Raw genomic sequence first — 19,131 nt, 5'->3', positions numbered from 1 at the left:
GGGTGTCAGTGTCATCCCTCGGATCTCACAGGGGTGAGCACATGCACACACGGTTCCCTCGGAGGCAAACAACCAGCACGCAAAATTTTAGCTCAGGATGTTTGAGTTTGGCCAGGCTCTGAGGAAGCAGAACGCTGGCCTCATCCTGGGAAAGCCCAGGCCCCTCTAACATGGGCTGCTCTCCCAAATCCTGGGTGTCTCGTGGCTGCTCCTTCTCTGCTCACACACAAGGCCAGCCAGCAGTTCTGTGTCAGGTCCTCTGCGGGGGTAAAGGGACACAGGGACAGGTAACTCCGGCAGCTCACACCTGCTGAAACCCTCCCTTTGCAGCGCATCCAGCTTTTGTTTCCCCTGCAGGTAGTGCGGCAGTATGAGAGAGCCATCGTTTTCCGACGTGGGCGTCTCCTTCCTGGCAAAGCCAGAGGGCCTGGTAAGGTGGTTACTGAGATCCCTCCAGCTGCGTCACTCCCCTTCCTCGTGCGGAACCGAAGCTCACATGCTGGTGCCCTCCAAGCAGGCACAGCTACACAGGAGACGGGAGGGCTTTGCTCCCTCTTAGGGCCAGTGGCTTCTAATGCCTTTTCCCATCACAGAAGCAGCCTCTTAATTAAAGCCCACGTATGTTCCTTTGCAGTTTTGCATGCGAAACCCTCCCCTGTTGTCCAGAGCAGGAGAGGCAATTCCTGAGAGCTGTCCCAGAAACGGGGCCCACGCCGCCTCTGGTCAATCGGAGTGGAGCTGGGCTACTGGCAGCCACCAGCGGGTCCTGGTCTGGATGCAGGAGGGAAGGCAGCCCAGGCGTGTGACGTGAAGCGGGTTGCGCATGGTTCCAGAAGCCTCTGGTTTTTTGGAAAGGGAAAAATATAGAGCGTAAGGAGCAGTGGCTGAGGGAACATGGGTGTCATCCCTTCCCCTTCACAGGGCCAGATGCACCTTGACACCCTAGAGCCTGGTCTTTCAATCCATCACCTCCGCAGCAAGGACAGACATAAACGTCCCCGTCCTCAAACCAAACAGGCAGGAGGACGGCGCAGGGTGAGCCTGGAAACGGGAAGGGGCTCAGTGTACAGGCAGGTTCTCCTGGGACAGGGGAACAAGCTGGGTCCCGTGTGCAGCCCCGGGCGTGAGATTTCACTCACACACAAACGCACACAGGTAACCAAGGATTTTGTCCCTAGTTCTGAGCTGAGAGGAAAGGGAAGAGGAGGAAGGGGCAGCCTTCATGGCTTGGCACTTCCCTGCAAGGTCCATCAGCTCTCTGGAGGGAAGGGAGGCTGTGCTGCTCCCGCTTCCGCTGGGGGTGCGGCAGGACAAGAGCTCAGCTGAGGGGCATCCGAAGCGTGAGAAGCGATCCATTGAACCAGCTCCCACCGAGCTGACAAGGGGGAATCCGGCTCACGTTGTATTTAACCAGCCCCTCGGCTCCCTGGAGTCGCCTCCTCAACACTCGGAGCTCCCATAATACTCTCTCTGCGAGTGCTTGCCGGCTTTTTCACAGCAAGGGCACCGCGCAAACCAGGCCCCTCACAAGTGGCTGGGAAGTGGAAAAAATCCCCCCCTTCGCGTCTCTCTGCTCACACGAGCATCTGAGCTCCAGGGGCATCCTCACGTACCAGTCATAGAATCATAGAATCATAGAATAACCAGGTTGGAAGAGACCCACTGGATCATCGAGTCCAACCATTCCTATCAAACACTAAACCATGTCCCTTAGCACCTCATCCACCCGCGCCTTAAACCCCTCCAGGGAAGGGGACTCAACCCCCTCCCTGGGCAGCCTGTTCCAGTGCCCAATTGATGGATGGTTACGAACCAGAGGACGTTTAATGAGCACCCCCAGCACTGAGCAGCTTATGCTAAATGAAACAAAGGCACCTTAGCATAAGGCCTCACAGCTTTTGCACCGGAATTAAAGCTAACTTTGCAGAAGCAGCAGCTGCTGTAAATGACACACTCCCTTCAAGGTTTCTCTTTGCAACAATAGAGAGTCGTTCTACCCTAGACGCCTCTCATTTCTCAGGGGAAGCTTTCCTCGGTAGTCCTTGACTTGTTACTTTGTAGTCTATCAATTTGTAGACTGAAATGCTCACACAGCTATTTCTCATGGGAAAACATAATAATGTATCGTAACTAATGATTACTTGTTGCAAATGGAGAATTGTCAAATCAGCTTGTAAAACAATGGCTTGCTTCAGCAAGTAGGGTATAAAATGTGTTGGGAACTTCGATTAAATGGCTTCACTTGGATCATATTGATCACTGCGTGTTGTCCCATATTTTCTTCCGTCACCCAATGACCCTTTCTGTGAAGAATTTTTTCCTAATGTCCAGCCTAAATCTCCCCTGGCGGAGCTTGAGGCCATTCCCTCTCGTCCTGTCCCCCGTCACTTGGGAGAAGAGGCCAGCACCCTCCTCTCTACAACCTCCTTTCAGGTAGTTGGAGAGAGCAATGAGGTCTCCCCTCAGCCTCCTCTTCTCCAGGCTAAACAACCCCAGCTCTCTCAGCTGCTCCTCCTAAGACCTCTTCTCCAGCCCCTTCCCCAGCTGGTTATAAAACCTGGTGATTCTGTGTGTGATTCTGTGTGTGTGAAGAGCAGCGGAGATGCTGAGACCCCACGGAGCTGTAGGGGGAGGAGGTAAGGAGTAACAGCAGGGGACGAGGAGTGCAATGCTACTAGGAAAGGACACCAAGAATGTACTCGGGCACTGCTGTTCTTTAATGTTTGCTTTGTCTCGATCCCTGGAACTGGCCAAGCCTTGACTCCTGAGAGACTTCCTTGGAAACACGTTTCTGAAAGGAAAACTAAACAACAAAGCAAATGCATTAAAAATTCCATGGAGTTAAAACATGCCCAAGGCATCACATCCATAAGAAAGTTCATCTCCCCTCCCGCTTTGATGTCAAAGAGACAGGACGCACGGAAGGACTAAGGGAAGAAGTTTTAATCGCCATTCTTTCTCCTTCTCCACACTGACCCACACTGTGGATCCAGCTGGGAAAGGACACTAGGGAATGCTTTCACCCACAACAAACGTGCAGCCGAAGGAACCACTGTCACACCCTCCGGGCAAGACCACTGGGTCAGCAGTGTTCACACAACTCCTGGAGACAGCAGGAGAGCCCTGGGCTGGAAACACAAAAGGTCTGTAGCCTCTCACAGTGAAGGCACTTGGAACGTTATTTCTTTCCTAGCCTGAAATCAGTGACCCTAAACAGATCTTCTGGAGTGCAACAGGGAACGCTCACTTACAAGGGAGACAAAGTCAGTTACAGTGACCTCCTGGATATTGAGCCTGTCCCACATCTCAAAATCAGACAAAATTACTTTCTCTCAAAACCAGACCACGCTCAGCAATTCTTTCTGCCCTGAGCCGGAGTCAAGGTAACAGCCTCCCTGCTCGGCCTCTGCCAAACACACTGGACAAATCCCTCGGATGTGCCCAGGCGGAGAGAGCCCTGCCGGCACAGGCGGGAAATGAGGTGCCCTCAAATATTGCCTCCCTCTCGGCCTGGGAGAGCAGACTGAGTCGCTCTAACAGGTCTGTGTCACTGGCACGTTGGGGATTCCAGAGCTGAACACAGGGCTCCAGGTGGGGTCTCACCAGAGCGGAGCAGAGGGCCGCAGTCACCTCCCTCGCCGGTCCCACTGCACAGAACATCTCTGCCACAGCCACTGCTCCCTCTGTGGGGACAAAAGAGGATGAATCCCAGCAGTTCATTTTCCACTCAGTAAGTCACCGACACAGAACAATCCAGTTCCACGCCCTGCCGAGGGCAGGGACACCTCCCACTGGATCACGTGGCTCGAAACCCCTTCCAACCTGGCCTTGAACACCTCCAGGGATGGGACACCCACCACTTCCCTGGGCAACCGGGGCCAGGGCCTCACCACCCAAAGCACCAAGAATTTCTTCCTACTGCCTAATCGAAATCTTCCCCCCTCCAATTTACAGCCATCCCCCCTTGTACTGTCACTCCACGCCCCTGTAAAGAGTACCTCCCCAGCTTTCCCAGAGCCCCTTTCAGTTCTGGAAGCTGCTCTAGGGTCTCCCCAGAGCCTTCTCTCCTCCAGGCTGAACAACCCCGACTCTCTCAGCCTGTCCTCACAGCAGAGCTGCTCCAGCCCTCGCATCATCTTTGTAGCCCTCGTCCAGACTCGCTCTAACAGGTCTGTGTCACTGGCATGTTGGGGATTCCAGAGCTGAACACAGGGCTCCAGGTGGGGTCTCACCAGAGCGGAGCAGAGGGCCGCAGTCACCTCCCTCGCCGGTCCCACTGCACAGAACATCTCTGCCACAGCCACTGCTCCCTCTGTGGGGACAAAAGAGAGTAAATCCCAGCAGTTCATTTTCCACTCGCTAAGGTCACCAGCATCAGAAGCACAAGGATTTTCAGTTCTTGCAAACAGAGAAGCTTCCTACATCCCTTTCGGCAACAGCAGTTGCCCTGCGTCCAAGGAAGCTCTAGGCATCTGTGTAAGGCAATGATGCACCATGGACCTCCAGAAGCCATAAGCACAGATCCAGACTGGGGGTGAATTCTCTATGATTTTTCAGATCCATCATCTGGACTCGCTCTAACAGGTCTGTGTCAGTGGCATGTTGGGGATTCCAGAGCTGAACACAGGGCTCCAGGTGGGGTCTCACCAGAGCGGAGCAGAGGGCTGGAATCCCCTCCCTCGCCGGTCCCACTGCTTTGGACGCAGCCCAGGACACCGTTGGCTTCTGGGCTGCAGGCGCATCCATCACCAGAGCTTCTCATCCCATGGCGTTTCTTGGGGGCTGAGGTCAGAATTGACACAAACAACCCATAGCTGCTTCCTTCAGGACAAGCTTTGAAGCAGATCTTCATTCAGTCTGGTTCAACACAGAACACCACATGCTGTCTCCAGATACCTCTGATCCAAAGAGGTTTCTCAGGTCTTCTAAATCCAGAGAGGGGACAGGAGCGCCTTTGATCTCTGGAAGGAGAAGACCGTACACTTGAATCCAATTACAGCACTCGCTCTGGGAAGACCTAACAGAAAATTATTACTAAGGGAAGAAAAAAAGAGCCGTTCAAATATTCCCTCATCAGTTAAACAACCTGTCACTGGCTGATCACTGCCACCAACCGATTCCTTCTGGCCAGCACAGAACACCTCTGCCACAGCCACTGCTCCCTCTGCGGGGAGAAAGGAGGATAAATCCCAGGAGTTAATTTTTCACTCCCTAAGGTAACCCACAACAGAGGCACAGGGATTTTCCATTCCTACAGAGAAGCTTCCTACATCCCTGGAAGCAACAGCAGTTGCCCGGTGCTGAAGGAGCTTTAGGCGTCTGCGCAAAGGAATGTTGCGCCAAGGACCCTCGGCAGGGCGAAGCCTGTCAGAGCACACTCTAGGAGCCCCAGAAAAGCAGAGTTTGTAAGTGAGCTGAGGGGAGTGGGAACTCCTGTTATCCAAGAGCTGTACATTTCTCCTACCCGATTTCCTGACCCCATGCAGAAGGAGGACTTACTTACCACCCCTCTGGCTAAAAGTTCCCTCCCGTTCTGGCCTTTAACCCTCTGTGGAAACAACCTCTGAAAGTCGCCTGCATCCATACACCAAACGCAGACACGGGCGAAAACCCACCTCCTTGCTTTTCAAATGTCAGTCCCTGGTTCTTCTCTGCAGTTTTCTCTGGAGAGGCTTCCCGGGCTCAAGGACGGTTCTCCACTCCCAACTCGGCGCTGACTCGACTCGCATGGAACGGATCCACCTGTTGATTCCTTCGACCTGGAGCTGCGTGTTGTTTTCAGCACCTGAAAGGGTCCCTTCCAGCTTTCTGGAACTTCCGCTCTCCCACGGCTTGATGTCGACGGAGTCTCCGGGCTGGAAGGGGCGTCCTGGAGAATCTAAAGCGAGAGGCTCAGGACACGTTACGCACCGCCCCAGGTCATTCACTCTTTTACCCGACAACAGCAGAGAAGATTTTAGCTCTGTTTCTCCTTCCAGCACCACGTCTCGAGGAAAAAGGGTCATTTGATAAGGCCTCCCAAACACTGATTCATACAGACTGCTCTTTGTCTCAGCTCTCGGCTGTAGCCTTGTTCTTAGCACAGCCAGTACAAGAGCTCGAGGCCACCACAAAGAAGTCTCCTCACAAATTTTACCCTTTTCCCTCTGCAGAGTTTGATTCACCCTTTCCACCTTCCCACTACTCTGGGGGCTCCAGGGCGGGTGCAGGGCCCATTTTATTCCTCGGACTCGGCTCAGCTCTTGTACAATCCCCGCCAGAAAGCGAGGACCTCTAGCTGACAACAGACCTATGGCAATTCCAAACCTTGGTCAAATTCCCTACAAGGAGGTTTGAGTCACCTCTCTTGCTTTGACGGTGCTGCAGGGCAATGCCTCTGGCCAGCCTCAAAATGTGGCTCCTGGTCCCCACAGGTCCCGGGATCCGCCCTGTCTGGGCAGCTCAGAGAAATCTCTCTGCCAGGGATCACCGGGGGCATTTCCTCTGCGAGCAACTCCTAGGGGAGGGCGCTTGAGAGGGACGGGATTATTTTTCAAACAGATTTCAGGCCTCCCCACAATGGATTTAGCAAGCCTGCTCATCCTCACGCTAACTACTTGTCCCCTTAAATCATCGATTACAGCCTCTGCTCCCCAGTGAGTTTCTTGATGCTTTTTCTCAATGAATTTTAGCACTACCAGGGAGAAACTACAGCCTCTTTTGTAGGGGTCACCATCCACCCCCTCTCGTTTGCTGTTGCCCTCACTGATTTTGCCAGTTCCAGATCAGCATCGCTAGAAATGGCACTTGAGAGGGACGGGATTATTGTTCAAACGCATTCGCATCCCCCCACAACGGATATTCAGATCCCTCTCCACAGAAGGGATTAATACCAAGATACCTTTTCCTGCTGCCCTCGAGCTGCTCGCTCTGCCAGTCCACTACATACCTTCATCGGGGACTTTCCCACCCGAGGAGCCTTGCGATGCATTAACGCCGCTTCTCTCCGTTGTCCGACGTCTTCCCGCAACTGCAGGATTTCTTCTCGGTGCTTGACGGGGGATCCTCGTGCAGTTAACACTCCTCTTCCTTTCCACGTTGCCCCACGGGCACGGACCAACCCCAAAGCGTATTTGGAGGCCATCCATCTATTTACCTTCTGAAAGCTGTCCTGATTCGGTAATTCCCCTGTTACCTTTACCCCTAGAAAGGCAGCTGCATTTCCTCCCGTAGCTGTTTTCAGCTCCTTGAATCAGGAGCACTGGTGTCGCCGCTGCCCGCAGGCCCTGGCCACCCCCGGCTCACGTTATTCAATTCCTTAGAAAAGGACCCACCGGTCCCCACACGAGCAGCCCTTCCCCAGAGGCCTTAAGGGCCTTCTAGAGAGCCTTTACCACAAGTCCATCACGAGGTATCCCCAGGCGACACCATCAGCCGTTCCCAGGAGGTCTCTCAGCTCCCACACGCCTCTGGGCTCGGCGGTTCGGCAGACGCTTCCCTGCGATCGCTCCCGAGTCGCTGACGTCCCAGCCGTCACCCCAGGGCTGTCTCTGTGAGCAGCACGCAGGGCGCAGGGCGCTGCAACCTCCTCGGCGCGCAGGAAGGCAGGGGACCCAGGCTTGGAGACCGTCCTGCTGGGACACCGCGGGACTCGTCCTCCGCATCCACGCTGGGCTTGCTCCCATCAGCCACGGCCTTCTCTTCCAGCAGACTCCATAAAAAAGACAAAGGAAAGCACTTGGTTAATTTTAAAACCTTAATTAACATTTATTAACATTTAAACTACGTACAGGGGAAACCATTGAAACTATGTACAGGGGAAACCATTGAAACTATGTACAGGGGAAACCAGGTTTCCCCGCTCCCCCCCCACCCCCATGCCCTCATCGTATGGCCTGGCGAATGAAGCTGCTCTGGACTATGTCTGCCTTCTCTCTCTCCTTCTTCCTGATGGGATCCACCGCAAAGCAGCGCCAGAGTCACAGCGTTTCATCCGCAGCAGCCGAGGCCACTGTTTCGCCATCGGGGCTCAGAGCCATGCTCAAGACTCTCGCCGTGTGACCTGAAGAGGAGGTGTGCGCTCAGGGACGGGCCGCTCGGCGCACGCCCCGCTCCCTCTGCTTCTGCCACCACGCTCACGTTTACTGCGTGGGCCCCGGGAACCCCAGCAGCTCGCAGAGCTGGCCCCGCACCGGGCTGCAGCAGCAGGAATTCACAGCCCAGGCGGGCATTTGCACCAACAGCGTTCCTTCAGCAGCCCCCAGGAGGGCCTCCCTCGAGCAGCACACGCCTCTGCTCAGCAGCCCGCACCAGCCGAGCTCCAGCTCGGGCCACCGCTCCGCTCCACCCAAGGATCACGTCTCCTTCAGCCGCCAGCAGCCCTCCCTGCCCCAGGCAAAGGGCCCTGCCTACCTTGCAGCTCAGTGACCTTGGACATGGCTGGATACTTCCAGATCACCAGCTGATTCTTTGCGGAGCCGTGGCCCGAAATGAGCTCCTTGTAGGTGGTTGACCACACGATGGAACAGACCTGGCAGGAGGCGGCAATGCAGGGAAGACGAGCTGCTCGTGCCGATGCTCAGCACCCCGAGAGGAGCACGGCCCCCTCCTCGGCCCTGCCTCGGGGCCTCAGGAGCCAGCAGCTCCGCTCAGGCGTCCCACCACAAGCTGTTTACATCCAAGCCGACGCTCACGTCTCACCTGGGAGCGGGCATCGATATTGCCCAGGCAGGTGCCAGAAGACACGTTCCAGAGGCGGATGCGTTTGTCGCCGCCTCCGCCTCCGGTGGCCAGAACGCTGGGCTGCCACGGACACCACGCCACAGCCTGCCAGAAGAGGGGTCAGCCTGAGGCGTGCAACGAGCACCCTGCGCGCAGGCAGTGCCGCACGGCTGCCTCGCACACAAACGCGAGCCCACAGCTGCCCCGCGCTCACCTTGACAGCACCCTGGTGCTGACGGAAGCTCTGCGCTGGAGCAAATCCTCCACGGCCCCCCTGGCTGCTCGGCCAGATGTTCACCACGTGGTCGTCACCACCACTGGCGAGGAAGCGGCCGTTTGGAGACCACTTGAGGCCACACACCTCCCGCGTGTGACCAGCAAGCGTGGCCACCTGGTGCTGAGCGACTCTGACGTCGTGGTGCTGGATGCAGCCGCTGCGAGCCCCGCTGCAGAGAGAAGGCTCACAGGGTCAGGCTGCACACAGTGCTGGGAAAAGCCATCCTGGCGCTGGGGCAGGACGGCTGCACCTGCCGCAGGGTTTCACACCGGTGCTGCCGGCAGATCCGGGCTCTTGGCGTGAGCCGAGCACATCCACAAGGATCTGCACCAGCTCCGCTCCGCCCTTCCAACCCCACCCACTGCTTTACCTGGACAGGATGTAGCTGTTCCAGCTGAGACACCCGACACGGGACACGTGGCTGCTCAGCGTGCGGACACGTTTCCGACGCTCCACGTCCCACAGCTAGGGAAGCAGAACAACAAGTTCTCCAGAGGGCCAGGAAACGCCAGCCCCGTTGCTTTGCCCTACAAACCGCAGCGCGCAGGCTCTGCCATTCAGCCTGCTCACTCTGGGAGCAGGGAACTATTTGTATCTCCTGCCCGCAGAACGGAAGGAGAACGCCAGGGGTCAGGAACCCCAAACCCAAGCTCTGCCTCACTGCCGCAGCTGCTCACTGCCGGAGGACATCTCCAGCCCACACCAGGCAAGTCGGAGCGCGTTGCATCCTTCTAGCGCCAGCCAAGCCTTCGTCCCAAGGCCCCACAGCTCCAGCAACCCCTAAACAGCTCCAGCTCGACTCCTGCACTCACCTGGACCTCACCGTTGCTCAAGCCAACAGCCAGGCAGCTGCCTCCGTTACCCCACGACACAGACGAAACGTAATCAGCTACGTGCTCCGTCTCCATGAGGTTGATGATCTCCCCAGAGACGTGGTGCCACAGGTAGACAGTGGTGTCCAGAGCCAGCGCCAGGAGGTTTTGAGAGCTCCAGTCCAGGAGATTCAGATCTACAGTTTGGAAGAGCAATGCAATGCAGGCCACCCTGCGCTGCCCTGGAGAGCCCTGCCCTTCACCGGTGCTCATCATAGAATCATAGAATAACCAGGTTGGAAGAGACCCACCGGATCACCGAGTCCAACCCTATTCCACCTCCACCAGGTATGCGTGTCCCCCAGCCCCAGTCCAAGCCACCTGCCCAGCACTCGGGACCACTGCTCCTACAAGGCTTCACCCCAGAAGTGGTCCATGCCAGCCCGAGGGCAGAAGAGACCGAAACAGCCCAGGCAGAGCTCCAGTCCCTCAGACCACGCTGGCCTAGGAACCGCACTGCGCTACACAACGATCTCAATGCCCAGCACGCGACATCGCAGCCCACTTACAATAGTCATCACGGATGTCTGGGGCATCCAGGACCCCCTCTGGCGCGCAGGGAATGTATCTGCCCTTCCTCCTGCCGCACCCAGGCATCACCTCGTGCCCGCAGAGCGCTGTGACGTTGTTCTGAAAGCCTGTGTGCAGAGAAACACTTCTGTTAACCGGAGGTCCCGTTTCCTCCCAGCTAAGCCCTGCTCACCCGAGGAGAAATCCCTCCCGGGGAAAATGCAGCCCTGAGAGCAGAGCCACGCTCAGAGGAATGCAGGGCGCTAACAGCACTGCCGGGGTGAACTGCTGAACCAGCTCTGGTAAATCAGTTCTCTGGAGCTGTCACACAGCCCCTCAGCCGCTGGACACCTAAGGATTAGGGAGAGCCCGGTGTGCACAGCAGCTCCCAGAAGCCGGTCGATGCCTCCAAATGCGGAGCCTCTGTGCCGCTGTTCCCCTGCCCAGGGCTCTCCAGCCGAGTCGACTCACCCAGAGCCTGTCCCTCACCTGCCGCAGGGCTCGGAGCCTTTCCACTGAGGCTCAGGATCTTTGCCTCTTCCACATCGAAGCCGTTCAGCCTCACTGCCCAGGCTTTCTGGCGCGCCTGTCAAGGCAGGTCGAACAGGACAGGTGACCCCAAAGCGACCAACGGAGGATTCCATCCCATCTACGTCACCCTCGCTTTGAAACCCAAAGACCACGAGGGTCGGCCCCCTCCTCTGTGACGGCCGCTGAGGACCTCGTCTCTCTCTTTGCCCCCGACCCTGGACCCGCGTGTTCCTGACTCCAGTTCCTGAGCTCAGCTCCCTCCTGGCTGTGGAGCCATTCCCTCGATTCTGCTCTGCAGGATCTGTGGTGACGTTGAGTCATCGAGGGCGCGATCTCAGATATTTGTGTATATATATATATTACCACTCCTAATAAGATCAATAACCGTTATTATTATTATTATTGTAATTTTAATTAAAGCTGCGGTTTTAGTTTCCAACTCACAAGTCTCTTTCCTCTCATTTCCCTTTCCCCCTTTCCAGGGGTAGGGAGTGGAGGGATTTGGGAGCGCAACTGCACGGTTTTAGCTGCTGAAATCAGCCGGGCTGGGGCTAACCCGTGACACAGCTCCAAGGGTTTTTTCCTCAGACACCAGCAAGCTCTCCTGCTCACATCTGAGCACAGAAGAGCGGCCAGGTCAGCGTCTCACGGCCAGCGGACAAAGCCACAGCCACAAGGAACCAAATGCTTCCTACAGAGATTTCAGAACCCAGCAGACACGTTCCAGAGCGGCTCCCCACGCAGACATTGTGCTGGAACAGCTCCCGCCAGCAGTGTCCCTGGGCACAGGCTCACAGCCTAGGAGCTCTGTACCCTGGGCTGATGAGGCTTTAAAACGGAGCAAAGCTGTGTTTGGCTCCCACAAGGGCCAGAGGCTCTTCCCAGGGACACGACCCTACAGAACAGCTTCGCTCAGGGTCCCGCGTCCCCGTTCCATTCCCAGGCCCTACAGCTCCAACCTCATCCCCGGCTCCTCAAGGGCAGAGCTGGAGGCAGCGGCGCTCGGGGCTGTCAGCCTCACGCAACCACGCGACACAACTTACAGTTTGCTTCCCTGGGAAAGGCCGCGAGGGCGTTTGGGAGGGAGCAGCGCAGTCCCTGCAACTCAGCAACACGCTCACCTTCTTGGTGGGTGACACCAAGGCAGGGTCCTGCTCTTGGCTCAGGAGGAACTTGGCCACCTCCATCCTCAGAGCGCGACGGCTGGGAATGTAGCGATCTGGCCGAGCGGTCGTTTGGCTCCTCTGCATTTTGGATCCTCGTTTACCTGCACTCGCACGCATCAATATTGTCTGACAGCTACGCAAGAGCCCAGAGGAGAGCCCTCCCGAGGCAGCCAAGCCGGCGCTTTGCCACATCCCCCCTCGCAGACGAGCGGGACTCCCAGCGCTCGTGCCATCCAAAGCCCAACTCGCTCGTAGCTCTGCCCCCCGTCTAACGCACCAGTTAGAGGCTGCCGAGCTCTGTGCCCCCGGCCTCCAGAGCCCCTCGGCTCCCCGCACCCCCCTCTGCCACCGCTCCCCGCTCACCGGCTGCGCCGCACCACATCGCGCTGGAGCTGCGGCTGATGGGGCTGAGCCCGGGGCTGAGCTCTGCTGGGCCTCGGGGATCGCCGGGAGCGGCTGCAGCAGCACCGCGGGGATCACTGCAGGGATCGCCTTGGGAATCGCCTCCGGAATCGCCTCGGGAATCGCCTCGGGAATCGCCTCGAGAATCGCCTCGAGAATCGCCTCGGGAATCGCCTCGGGAATCGCCTCAGGAATCGCCTCGAGAATCGCCTCGAGCGGAAGGGTCGCCTCGAGCATCAACTGCACGTGGGACGCAGGCGAGGGCGTCAGCGCAGGCAGCAACGGGACTGGGCTGCAGCCTGGCTGCCAGGGCCCTGGGCTGATCCTCAGCACCCTCAGCACTGAGGCCTCCTCTGGCCCGGCCTCTCCCTCTGCCCCCCTTCTCCTGCCCCCTCCCTCTCCCCTCTTTCTCTCTCTCTCCCATCCCTCCTCTCCCTCTCCCCTCTCTCCCTCCCACCCTGCTCTCCCTCTCTTCCCTCCTCCTCTCCCTTTCTTTCCCTCTCCACAGCTCCTCTAGGACCCCCCAGAATCCCTTTAGGAACCCCCCAGGATCCCTCTAGGACCCCACGAATCCCTCTAGGAACAGCAGAACCCCTCTGGAGACCCCCAGGACCCCTTTGGGACCCCAAAACCCCTAGAGGGAACCTCAGGAATCCTCTAGGCACCCCCGCAAGACACCCATAGGACACCCCAGAACCCCTCTAGGGACCCCAGGACCCCTCTGGAGTCCCCCAGGACCCCGTTAGGACCTCCTAGAACACCCCGGGGACCCAGAACCCCTCTAGGGCTCAACAGAACCCCTTTAGGGAACTCCAGGCCGCCTGTCGAGCTCCCCTGCAACAAGGTGGGGATCAAAGGGGAAAAGAGCGCCCCCCCCAGCTCAGTGCCGCCGCCGTGTGGCCGCATCGCGGTACTGCAGGAAGGGCTGCAAGAGTCTCTTCCACAAGCTGCTCCTTCTCCCTTTTTCCCACCCCAATTCCCCCAGGCGGGAACCCTAGACGGGTCCTGGGGGGTCCTGCAGGGGTTTTTGGGGTTCTATAGGGGTTCTGTGGGTCCCTAGAGGGGTCCTTGGCATCACTAAATGGGTCCCGAGGCTCTAGGGGGCTCCTAGGGGTCCCTAGGGGGGCCCTGGAGGTGGTGGAGAGGTCCTTCAGGGGGTTCCTAGAGGGGTCCTGAGGAGTCCTAGCGGGGTCCTGGGGGGCTCTAGAGGGGTCCTGAAGGACATAGAGGCATCCTAGTGGTCCCTAGAGGGGTCCTGGGGGTCCCGAGACGGGGCCGGGGGGGGTCCTAGATGGGGCCTGGGGGGCTCCAGAGGGATCCTGGGGGTCGTGGAGAGGTCCTGGGGGGTCCCTAGAGGGGTCCTGGGGGTCCTAGATGGGTCCTGGGAGGCACGTGAGGCCACTCCCCTTTCCTCCTCCCCCCTCTCCCCCCATTCTCCCCCCCTGCCCCTTCTCCTCTCTCTCCCCTTCCCTCCCCTCCCTCTCTCCCCCTCTCCCCGCCCCTCCCCGCCTCCCCCGAACCCGCCGCTCGCTGCCTCCCCCGGACCCGCTGCCGCCCGAACCTCCGCGATGCGGTTGGGGCTCCCGCAGCCCCCGACGGCGGTTGGACCCGCGCGGACGCGGCTCCGATTGGCTGGGGCGGGGACGGGCCCCTCCCATTGGCTGGGGCGGGGACGGGCCCCTCCCATTGGCTGGGGCGGGGACGGGCCCCTCCCATTGGCTGGGGCGGGGACGGGCCCCTCCCATTGGCTGGGGCGGGGACGGGCCCCTCCCATTGGCTGCGGCGGGGCCTGGGGGCGGGGCTAGGGCGAAGCCCTAAGGGTGTTGGGGGGAACTGGGGGGCTGGAGGGGGAAGAGAGTCCTGGGGGGTCAAGGTGCTAGTGGGGTTTACAGGGCCCCCTCTAGGGACTCCAGGACCCCTCTAGAACCCCCAAAACACCTAGAGTGAAGCCCAGAACTCCCCTGGAGCTGCCCAAGCCCTCTCTATGTCTCCCCAGAAGCACTCTAAGGATGCAAAGACCCCTATAGGGAATCCCAGGAGCCCTCTGGAGCTGCCCAAGCCCTCTCTATGACCCCTCAGAACCCTCTAGAGACCCCAGAACCCCTCTAGCAACTCCTCAGGTCCCCTCTAGGATCCCCCAAATCCCTCGAGGGACACCAGGACCCCTCTGGGGCCCCCCAGGACCCCTTCAGGACCCCCAAAAGCCCACAGGGAAGCCCAGGAATCCTCTAGGCCCCCCCCTCCCCCAGGGCCTCTCTAGGACCCCCCATAACCCGTGTAGGGACCCCAGGATCCTTATAGGGAAGGCCAGGACCCCTCTGGAGACACAACTCCCCCCCACCCCAGGACCCCTCTAGGGTCCGGGGAGGGTCATAGAAGTATCCTGGGGTGTTCTAGAGGAGTCTTGGGGGTCCCTAGAGGGGTCCTGGGGATCTTTACATGGGTTCTGGGGGTCACTACATGGGTCTTGGTTGTCCCTTGAGGGGTCCTGCGGGGATCTAGAGGGGATTTGGGGGTTCCTAGAGGGATTGAGGGGGGCCCTGGGGGGCCCTAGAGGGGTTCTGGGATCCCTAAAGAAATCCTGCAGGTTCCTAGAGGGGCCCTGGGGGGGGTCTTAGAAGGATCCTAGGGGATTCCAGAGGGGTCTTGGGGAATCCCTAGAGGGTTCCTGGGGGTCCTTAAAGGGGTTCTGGGGGTCCCTAGAGGGGTGCTGGTTGTCCCTGGAGTGGTCCTGTGAGGATCTCGAGGGGACTTGGGGCTTCTTAGAAGGATTCAGGGGGTCCTGGGAGTCCTTAGATTGGTCTTGGAGGGTCTAGAGAGATCCTGTGGATCCCTAGAGGGGCCCTGGGGCTTCTTAGAGGGATTCAGGGTATCCTGCGGGGGCCTAGAGGGCTTCTGGGGGTTCTAGAGGAGTCCTGGGGTCCCTCGAGGGGCTCTAGAGGGGTCTCGAGGAGCCTTAGAGTTATTTGGGCGGTTCTGGGGACCCCTAGAGTCATCACGGGGGTTCTGGAGGGGTCCGATGCGTCCCTAGATGATTTCTAGGCGTCCTTAAAGGAGTTCTGGGGGTCCTAGAGGGGTCCTGGGGGCCCCTAGGGGTTCTAGCGCTGCATAGTGCTAGCGGGGTCCCATAAGGCTCTAGGGAGGTCTTAGAATGATTCGGGGGGTCCCGGGGAGTCCTAGAGTCATCCTGGAGAGTCGAGAGGCATCTTGAGGGTCTGTAAAGGGGTCCTGGAGGTGCTAGAGGCGTCCTGGTGGCCCCTAGAGGGGTCCTTGACATCACTAAATGGGTCCTGGGTGGCTGTTTAGACGTCCTGTGGGTGCTGGTGGCTTTAGAGGGATCCTGGGTGTCTCTAGAGGGGTCCTGGTTGTCCCAGGAGGGGTCCTTCGGGGCTCGTGAGGGATTCTGGGGGACCCCGTGGGGGCCCTAGAGGGCTCTATAGGGGTCCTAGGGGTCGCTAGAGGGGCCCTGGAGGTCGTGGAGAGGTCCTACGGGGCCCCTAGAGGGGTCCTGAGGAGTCCTAAAGGGGTCCTGGGGGGCTCTAGACCTCGCCCAGTCCATCCACGCCAGAGCCCGGGAGCTGGATCACAGCCCTTACCCTTCACGGACACGCAGGACAGAGTGAGATTACGCAGGGAGATCGTTAAGAAAAGATTTTATCCCAAATTTCTTGTGCGGTTAGTTCTGCAGGCACTTTTCTTGTTGTCTGTGTATATCATGGGTAATAGAAAGTGTGATCGGTGGTGGGAAAGATACAGGAAGAGAAGGAGAGAGAAAAGGTTTAAGGAGCAGACAAGACACTCGGAGATGCGTCCCGATCCAATATCAGGGAGGGTTCTTAAACGATCCCAAGAGACCAAGATTAAGGCACAAACGAGGTCAGATGCCGTACAATCTTGTGAGCTTTATTTTAACAACTGACAACAGCGACAGGACAGAGAGGAAAAGAAAGGAAAAGTTAGAATCCCTAAGCAAGAAGACGGTAGAGATGCGGCTAATTACCACCACCACGAATCCAGCGATGTCCCGTTGGATCGGTCTCGGTGCAGGTGATGATGAAGACACAGCCACGGGGTGATGATGATGTTCCAAGCTCCAGGAAGCCCGGCGAAGGCACACACAGCAACACACACGAGGTCGAGTCCACGAGCAACGAAGAAGCAAGCAATGAAGGAGTCCAGCACCCTGAGCCCACCGAGCAATGACGAAGTCGAGCACCCCGAGCCCACCGAGCAACGAAGAAGCCAGAGGCTCCCCCATTTATCGCCCCAGTCCACGGTTTCCCCGAATAGTCCAACCATTTTCAGGAATGCCCAGGTGCCACTTGATAAGCGCACTTCGGGTGCATGTCATGGTTTTTCCGTTGGGGACAGTTTGGCAGCGCTCACGAGATCGGCTCTTCATTGCAATAAAGATCCCTTACGAGATCGTGGGGGCGTTGGCAGCGATGTTGAGCCAAAGCAGTTCAACGGTTACGGCCCCTTACACCGCCCCGTGGCTCAACATCGCTGGCTTCACGGCGGTGTGAAAGACAGAAGGACAGAGAGAGAAAAAGGCCAGAAGAATGTGCAATACAACAACAAACAAAACGTCCAGCAAATTTTACAATCACAAGCATCTTCTTGACAATATCCTTAACAAATATTACAACCTTAACAAATATAAACATCTTACAAACCCACAAGTCTTATCTTAAAAACTACTTAAGCCTACAAAACCGTAACATCTTATCCTAAAACTAATCAACTCGACAAAGCTTCAACATCTTATAAAACAGTTTTAAACCTCCGATTCGTTGACCGTCGGTGCCTCCGGGCCCGCCTCTGATGCCTCCGGCGAGTCAGCACGACAACACAATAGTTTACATTGCGGACATTCATGAGGAAAAAATACACGTATACAAAGGCAAAACACGAGAATCAATGCTATAACGCTAAGGGTATAAAAGATGGGGACTAACACCAACATTTTTAAAGAAAAATACCAAGAAGCGTCTGAGGCCCTGGCAGTCCACGCGGTCGCTGCTTCGCCCGATTTGGAGGTCGCATGCGCAGTGGGAAAATCCCTTTCCACACCTCCTTATAAAGTGATTTTAAGGCGTAACGCGCATGTGCTGTTTGAGTCTAGAAACTTCTAGGTGGTTCTATCCTAAACTTAGAAAGAAAAAAAACAAACCTCTTGCAGCCCTTCCTGCAGTACCGCGATGCGGCCACACGGCGGCGGCACTGAGCTGGGGGGGCGCTCTTTTCCCCTTTGATCCCCACCTTGTTGCAGGGGAGCTCGAGAGGCGGCCTGGAGTTCCCTAAAGGGGTTCTGTTGAGCCCTAGAGGGGTTCTGGGTCCCCGGGGTGTTCTAGGAGGTCCTAACGGGGTCCTGGGGGACTCCAGAGGGGTCCTGGGGTCCCCACAGGGATTCTAGGGGTTCCTAGAGGGGCTCGAAGGGGTCCTAGAGGGAGCCTAGGGGGTCCCTAGAGGGGTCCTCGGCTTCCCTATAGGGGTTTTGGGGGTCAATAGAGGGGTCCTGGGGGCTCTAGAGGGCTTCTGTGTGTCCTCTTATTAAACCTTTTCTTAACCATCTCCCTGCATCATCTCACTCTCCCCAGGACCCCTCGAGGACCCCCAGAACTCCTTTAAGGACCCCTAGAAACCATCTAAGGATGCACAGGACCCCTCTAGAATCCTCGTGACGACTCTAGGGGTCCCCAGGACACCCCGAATAACTCTAAGACTCCTCAAAACCCCTCGAGAGCCCTGCAGAACCCTCTAGGGCTCCCCAGAACTCCCCGAATCCCTCGAAGAACCCCCAAAGGCCCCTCTAGGGACCCCAGGACTCCTCTAGAACCCCCGAGCATCCCTCTAGAACCCCCAGAACCCCTTTACAGACACCCAGAAGCCCTCTAGGCCCCCGCAGGATACCCTGAATCCCTCTAAGAGGCCCCAAGGCCCCTCTAGGGACCCACAGGATCTCTCTAGACCCTCCAGGACCAATCTAGGGACTCCCAGGACTCACTAAATCCTTCTAAGAAGCCCCAAGTCCCCTCGAGATCCTCACAGGACCACTCCAGGGACAACCAGCACCCCTCTAGGGACCCCCAGAACCCCTTTAAGGACCCCCAGGAACCCTCTAGGGATTCCCCAAGACCCCTCTGGAATCCCCTAGGATCCTTCTAAGACCCCCCCAGGGCCCCTCTAGGGACCTGCAGAATTTCTTTAGGGACCCCAGAACCCCTCTAGGGCTCACCAGGGCCCCCGAATCCCTCGAAGAACCCCCAGATCCCCTCTAGATCCCAGCTGGACCCCTCAAGGGACAACCAGGACCCCTCTAGTGACCCCCAGAATCCATGGAAAGACCTCCAGGACTCCTCTAGGGACCCCTAAGACTCCTCTAGAACACCCCAGGATACTTCTATGACCCCCCCAGGACCCAAGAGGGGTCCTAGAGGGGTCCTGGGGGTCCCAGAGGGGGTTTCATCTCCAGAGGGGTCACAGTCACTTTACAGTCCCCTGAGGCACCTTTCTCTTGTTCCAGTGCCTTAAGGAACAAATGTACAAACAGGGACCTGCCAGGCATGGGAAATGTGAGCTGAGATGCTCTGAGAAGGGAGACGGCACCACATAGCTGGGAAGATCAGCCCAGGCCACCCTGGAGCAGGGAGCAGCTCCGGGTGGGTTTTCT

General features: G+C 57.8%; 1 pseudogene; it reads right to left on the bottom strand.

Annotated features, from left to right (window-relative positions):
- Positions 1–7,862: 7,862 nt before the first annotated feature.
- Positions 7,863–16,017, bottom strand: LOC138723346 (cell division cycle protein 20 homolog; annotated as a pseudogene).
- Positions 16,018–19,131: the final 3,114 nt, after the last annotated feature.

Source organism: Phaenicophaeus curvirostris, chromosome 8 (assembly GCF_032191515.1).
Source record: "Phaenicophaeus curvirostris isolate KB17595 chromosome 8, BPBGC_Pcur_1.0, whole genome shotgun sequence".
Lineage (NCBI taxonomy): Eukaryota > Metazoa > Chordata > Aves > Cuculiformes > Cuculidae > Phaenicophaeus > Phaenicophaeus curvirostris.
The sequence above is the reverse complement of the archived record's forward strand: the minus strand, read 5'-3'. Positions and strand labels throughout refer to the sequence as shown.